This window comes from Notothenia rossii (genome assembly GCF_949606895.1).
Source record: "Notothenia rossii genome assembly, chromosome: 5".
NCBI classification, from domain to species: domain Eukaryota; kingdom Metazoa; phylum Chordata; class Actinopteri; order Perciformes; family Nototheniidae; genus Notothenia; species Notothenia rossii.
The window spans coordinates 1,360,796-1,367,639 of NC_136903.1; the positions used below are offsets into that span (position 1 = coordinate 1,360,796).

Sequence of the window (6,844 nt, forward strand, 5' to 3'; positions counted from 1 at the left end):
GTTCACAGTTCGGTCTGAGTCAGTTTGGTGTTACCTCCGGTGGTGCTGGTTTGGTTCACAGTTTGGTCTGAGTCAGTTTGGTGTTACCTCCGGTGGTGCTGGTTTGGTTCACAGTTCGGTCTGAGTCATTTTGGTGTTACCTCCGGTGGTGCTGGTTTGGTTCACAGTTCGGTCTGAGTCAGTTTGGTGATACCTCCGGTGGTGCTGGTTTGGTTCACAGTTCGGTCTGAGTCATTTTGGTGTTACCTCCGGTGGTGCTGGTTTGGTTCACAGTTCGGTCTGAGTCAGTTTGGTGATACCTCCGGTGGTGCTGGTTTGGTTCACAGTTTGGTCTGAGTCAGTTTGGTGTTACCTCCGGTGGTGCTGGTTTGGTTCACAGTTCGGTCTGAGTCAGTTTGGTGATACCTCCGGTGGTGCTGGTTTGGTTCACAGTTCGGTCTGAGTCAGTTTGGTGTTACCTCCGGTGGTGCTGGTTTGGTTCACAGTTCGTTCTGAGTCAGTTTGGTTTTCCAGCGCCCTAGTGGTACCACTTAATGACGTCACCGTTAACGTTGCTGAGAAAAATCACAATAACAACAATGGCGGCTTGTCTTGTCTTACGAAGTTACATTTAATTGAAGAATGACTTTAAGACTCTTCTTCAGCGTGCCGTGGTTAAGTGTTTGCTACTAACATTGATTACATCTGATAGCTGCTATAAAAACAACAGAAAAACGCCTTATGCTGCTGAAGCCGTTTGCTGCTCCATTGTAAAAAAGGTAAGCGTTGCGTGACTTGAACCTGTTTTTCAGGTCTCAGGCTCGAAAATGACATTCCCAGAACAAATGACCATATCTTCCCTTCTAAAAAGGGGAAAATTAATAATCTTTTTTCTCAAAGCAAGGTTAAACCTGTGAGTGTGATGTAGAAGTGTCAGAATCAATATAAATCTTTTTATTTTAAAGTAAATTCAGATTGAACACAGTAAAAAAAAATCAATTATAGTATTATTTTGATGATCGACATCTTTTTTTAACCACTAGAGCCGATGGAATCGAGGGAAAGTTCCACACACACACGTTACCAAATAAGGAGTGAGAGTGACGCATGGCCAAAACCGGAAGCTGCGATAACTCTGGTGGCTACCATTAGCAGCTAATATTTATTCTCCGATTTTTACATAAAAATTGAATTATGGATTATCAATATTTTTTTCAAAGTGACAGACACATTGGATTAACCCTCAGCAGCGTTTTTATCGTTTTCATGCCATTGAACACGACTTTTGATCAGAATAACAGCTAAGGTGAGACAATCTCCCGTGTTTGCTCTGTAATACTACGTGTTGTGATGTCGGTGTTTGCTTCCCCTGTCGCGAGTTCTGATCGCTCAGTGATGAAATTAATACCTATATAATAGGGTTGCTAGCGATTATTTTATTTTTTTTAATTGTATTTTATTTATATATTTTTTTATTATTATTTATGTTTTTCTTTTTTTTCCTGGCTTAGTTTCAACCAAAATGTAGACTAAAGACATATATTCAAGGATACTAAGACTTATAGACTGCGGCGGCGAATAATCGATTAATATTCGTCAGGGCGGTCCAATTCTCGAATTTGATCATGGTCAGTTTCTGGCATCCCTACTATATAATCTGTGGAATCTCAGCTTGAATCGGATATCTTGTGCAGCTACGATAAGTAATAAGGGTATATTTACCTTGAGTTCTGTGCCAAGTGTGTTAGCATTTCTTCGCTTAGAGGTCATTTAGACGCTTCTTATGAGACTTGTGATTTGTTTTGGTAAAAATGTTTCATATCATCAGTTAGCTGAGTTTCTCACCATTAATCTGGTGTGACACATTAATAGGTTTGTATATATTAAGAAGCCCTGAGACACAGTTTCGTGAAAAAAAAAACGTAGCCCCCTCCACCGGGGGCTCTCGGGCTAAACAGGTTAAAGTTCCGATGTCAGGCTTTTCCGGTTCTTACCCGTCCCCTTGTGTGTTATGGAGCTTTTTCTGCACGCAAACTTTGCTGAGCGCTACTGCTTTTAACGACTTTATTCTGTCTTTACTTTAAACTCACTCACATTGACTGGTACTGGTACTGGTACTGGTACAGTGTGAACATGTGTGTCAAAGTTCAACTGTATAACAAAGATTGACTTTAATCCGGTCTGACTTTTATCATTGAACTCTTTTCTGTCCATGAGTGTTGATAAAATGCTGGGAGGTGAGCAGCTTGGATCCAGGAGCTTGATGCCTGTTATCTGTTTCTGAATGTGACGCGTCTCTCTAAAGTTTTTTATGATGGACAAAAAAAGCAGAGGCAGCGATTCGTTCAGGACGTGCACGGCGAGCTGAGTGCAGCATGTTCAGCCTGCATCCATCACTATTCTGTACAGTACACAGGAGACTCCATCTTATTGATTACCCAGCAGGGGGGAAGGGGGCAGCTCCGTCAGCACACTGCACAGCTTTAACTGCACAATGTGGGAAAATACTGCTGACAAACCTGCACATGGTAAATCTATGATGGCCAACATATGCACGTTACTACGTCCCAAAACTCTTCCATCAGGAGAAACAGCTTCAGGAAAGATGCAGATATAAAAACCCAAATGTTCCACATGAAGAAACATCTTCTCAACTTGACCTCACATGCAGCGTTTAGAGAACATTCAGCAGCTTGAGGACACATGGCAGCGTTTACTAAAAGCTGCAAGAAGCTCAAAACACAACGGAGACCAGGGGACACTAAAGAGTGACGCACACAGCTGGGACACCAGGGGACACTAAAGAGTGGTGCAAACAGCTGGGAGACCAGGGGACACTAAAGACTGATGCACAGAGCTGGAAGACCAGGGGACACTAAAGAGTGATGCACACAGCTGGGAGACCAGGGGACACTAAAGAGTGATGCACAAAGCTAGAGACCAGGGGACACTAAAGAGTGATGCACACAGCTGGGAGACCAGGGGACACTAAAGAGTGACGCACACAGCTGGGAGACCAGGGGACACTAAATAGTGACGCACACAGCTGGGAGAACAGGGGACACTAAATAGTGACGCTCACAACTGGGAGAACAGGGGACACTAAAGAGTGACGCACACAGCTGGAGACCAGGGGACACTAAATAGTGACGCACACAGCTGGGAGAACAGGGGACACTAAAGAGTGACGCACACAGCTAGAGACCAGGGGACACTAAATAGTGACGCACACAGCTGGGAGACCAGGGGACACTAAATAGTGACGCACACAGCTGGGAGACCAGGGGACACTAAATAGTGACGCACACAGCTGGGAGACCAGGGGACACTAAATAGTGACGCACACAGCTGGGAGACCAGGGGACACTAAAGAGTGACGCACACAGCTGGGACACTTGGTGATGTCAAAGTTAAGCTAATGATGATGTAATTATCATCAGAGCACACGTGGAAGATGGAGATGGTGTTTCTGTTTGATCTCCTCCTTAATGTTTAACGGCTGGTCAAACAGAGGCCTCAACACAGCGACTAAAAATAGAAACACTTTGAAATTGAAGCAGAGGTACAAAGGTGTGTGAACGTAGTACAGCTTACTTTGTTTCTGGTGAGCTTTCACATCTGCTCAGGTAAGATGGAAGATATAACCGATCCTTTGGATGTTAATACTAGACTGGATATCTGCATTTCTATTGACAGGCTTTTATCACCAACATACAGTGCTAACAAATGGCATGGGTCCCAACAGTAGGCCCTGTTGTCTATTTACCACCTCACACACAAATGTGACTGTTATGGCGCATTTCCACTACTCGGCCTCGCTCGGTATGGCTAGGCCTCGTTAGGACTGGCTCACTTTATGGCGCATTTCCATTACAGTTTAGTAACTGGGGTAGTATCTATAGTAACGCAGTGTAGGCGGAGCCGTGACGTCATCTTCAATGAGAGCCCCAGAAAACCAACATCAGCCATTAGCTGTTAGCACTCAGAGCTCACAGCTCCTCATATCTGTTCAGAAACTAGACACAAGTTAAACAAGTACAAACCACATACTGTCTGTGTCATGGAGAATACAGTCGCTGGTTTGTTTATGTCTGTAGGCCGTTGTTGTGAGTGTGGACGGTCGGAGCATATACTGCGTTAGCTTAGCCGATCTCCATTCAGAAAACACGCATTTTAAAAAGGTTCTTCACCTGCCGTCTGTCTGCAGACTGGTCAAAGCATTAATTCATGGTTTTTACTAACCGGTATCAGTATGTTGTTCATTTTGAAACGTGTATTACAATTAAATCATGGTCAAATATGTTCATCTTGTTGTAGTTGTAGCCCCCTTGCCAGCGATTCTCTCTCTAGTTTAGCATACTCAGCCCAACTCAGCCTGGTTGTTGGCCCGGAAAGAACCTCGATTTTATGGGGCCAGAAAAACTGTGAAATAGTACCCGCTAGCCGGAACTACGCCGAGTGGAAACGCAATCAAAAGCGGGCAGGCCACGGCACGCTTAAAGCGAGCTCCGCGCTGTCGTTGAAATGCGCCATTAGTTCCTTTATAGCCCAACATTAGCCTCCTTTAGCTTAGCGGTGGTGACGTGAAGTCATGTGACCGTGCTGTAGTTCCTTTATAGCCCAACATTAGCCTCCTTTAGCTTAGCGGTGGTGACGTGAAGTCATGTGACCGTGCTGTAGTTCCTTTATAGCCCAACATTAGCCACCTTTAGCTTAGCGGTGGTGACGTGAAGTCATGTGACCGTGCTGTAGTTCCTTTGTAGCCCAACATTAGCCTCCTTTAGCTTAGCGGTGGTGACGTGAAGTCATGTGACCGTGCTGTAGTTCCTTTATAGCCCAACATTAGCCTCCTTTAGCTTAGCGGTGGTGACGTGAAGTCATGTGACCGTGCTGTAGTTCAGTCAGTAATCAAACAACGAATTATTTCAATACGTGACAGGTGTCTCCCTCCTTCACTGGCTGTTATTTATCCCAATAAAAAGTGTAATACAATTAATCGAGGGCCAGCATCACAGGAAGTGTGTGATCTCATTCAGGAAGCAGCATCTGATCTCTTCAAGTCTTCATGTATTAACTCTCACAACCAAAACACAGGGATGGAGCTCTAACCCTGTCCTGCAGAAGAGACCAGACAAAAAAACAGAAAGTCTCAGAAATAGATAACATGGAAACCCTGAGGTGTTTTCACACACTCAGGTGTTTTCCAACAGGTGTGTTTGCGGATTGACAGAGTAATGTTGTTTATTCATATTCTATAGATATATATATCATCCAGTATTGATTATGTGTATATTCACTGTTTTCACTTCTTATATTTACTGTTGTTTATTTTTCATTTAAATTCATGTGCAATGCCTTATCTACATGCTGCTGTTACGAATATAATTCCCAAATTGGGATCATTACAGTTTATCTAATTGAATAATCGGATCAGGGGATATTTATGTATATCATAGTTAGCCAGCATCTGCGTTAGCCACGGTACATATTATTGGTTTGTTTGCCTGTTTTTGTCGAGGAGACGATAGACAAAGACAAAGATTAAAATGCTTATAACCTATAGGGTGTTAAATTGGTTGATTTCACACGTAAAGAATCAGGAACATTTAGCTAACACACCATTCCCACGGAGCTAGCTAACCTAGCTCCCGTTAGCCGGATATCTGGAAAGCTCGTCGGCCCTTGATCTCACTGCCCTTTAGCATCGGAGCTAAGACACACAAACCAATAACGTCTCACAGATGCGTTAGCTTAATAATATGAGTGTTAAATGCACACAATAACACCCACTAAAGAGTGCCACATCGAATTATATGAAGGTATTTGTGACAAAGTATGCAGTTATTACCAGGGCCCACTGTGGCCCGCTACAATGCTAACGAGATCCATTATCGGACGCGGAGCTGCTTTAGGGTTTAATGGTGAGATCTTTAGACGTTTTACAATATTTACACCCGCAGAACAACGCTGACATTACAGGCGATATGTCACCTATAAGAGCCAATCTCTAATATCGCACATTTGGTTTATATAACTCTTGATTACATGTCTTATTTGTCGTGTGATGGACGTTTACCGATGCGGCGCTTTCAGCCTCCCTGTCAAACGTATAGATCCATTATCGGACAAGCGTTTATATTTCCATCTCTGCCAGCGGGCTTTTATTTTACTTTAAAGCAAAACTACATGGGATATTACACAGCAGGAGAGAGTGGAGGTTAAGTTAAATGATCATGTCATAAAAGCTACTTAAGTAAAAGTGCAAAAGTATTATCAACACAATGTACATAAAGTATAACGAGTAATAGAAAGATTGTCCTTATGTGGGTATATTTAATTATATGTAAACATGTGACATGTCCACATAGTATGGTTGCATCAGGTAGCATTTAACTGATGTAGGCAAACACAATAAAGTATTTAAATATGACACTCTTTTGTGACTTAAAGAGTCAGTCCACTTTTTGTTTAAGGAGTTAAAGCTGTTTCATAAATCTATGTATGTTTTACTGTAGTTATTTACCTGGGAGATAGTATTGTTTTTATTTTTGTCTGTTTAGCTTGTGAAAGTTACCTTTGGAAAGTGCTCTATAAATAAAGTTTGATTTGAAGTGTGTTCTGGCCCTTCATAGTGTGAACTTATTTAATCCCTTTAGTCACTTTACAGATGTGGATGAATGATGTGAAATATAATCAAGTGTTGAATCAGACTTTAGTTCCACCTGGAGTAAATCCACCAGCTACCCTGCAGTATACAAAGTCATTCAAACTAGCTGCACCTTTACCAGCTTTGAGAACACTTTCATGATCAATCATTATAAAACATATCATATATATTATTCTGAAATGGACCAATCTGCACAAT

At 42.5% G+C, this 6,844-nt stretch overlaps 1 protein-coding gene across 2 annotated transcripts in view; it reads right to left on the reverse strand.

The window, feature by feature from the left end:
* Positions 1-6,844, reverse strand: part of znf609a (zinc finger protein 609a) — a 57,987-nt gene that overhangs the window by 50,346 nt on the left and 797 nt on the right. The window lies entirely within an intron of this gene.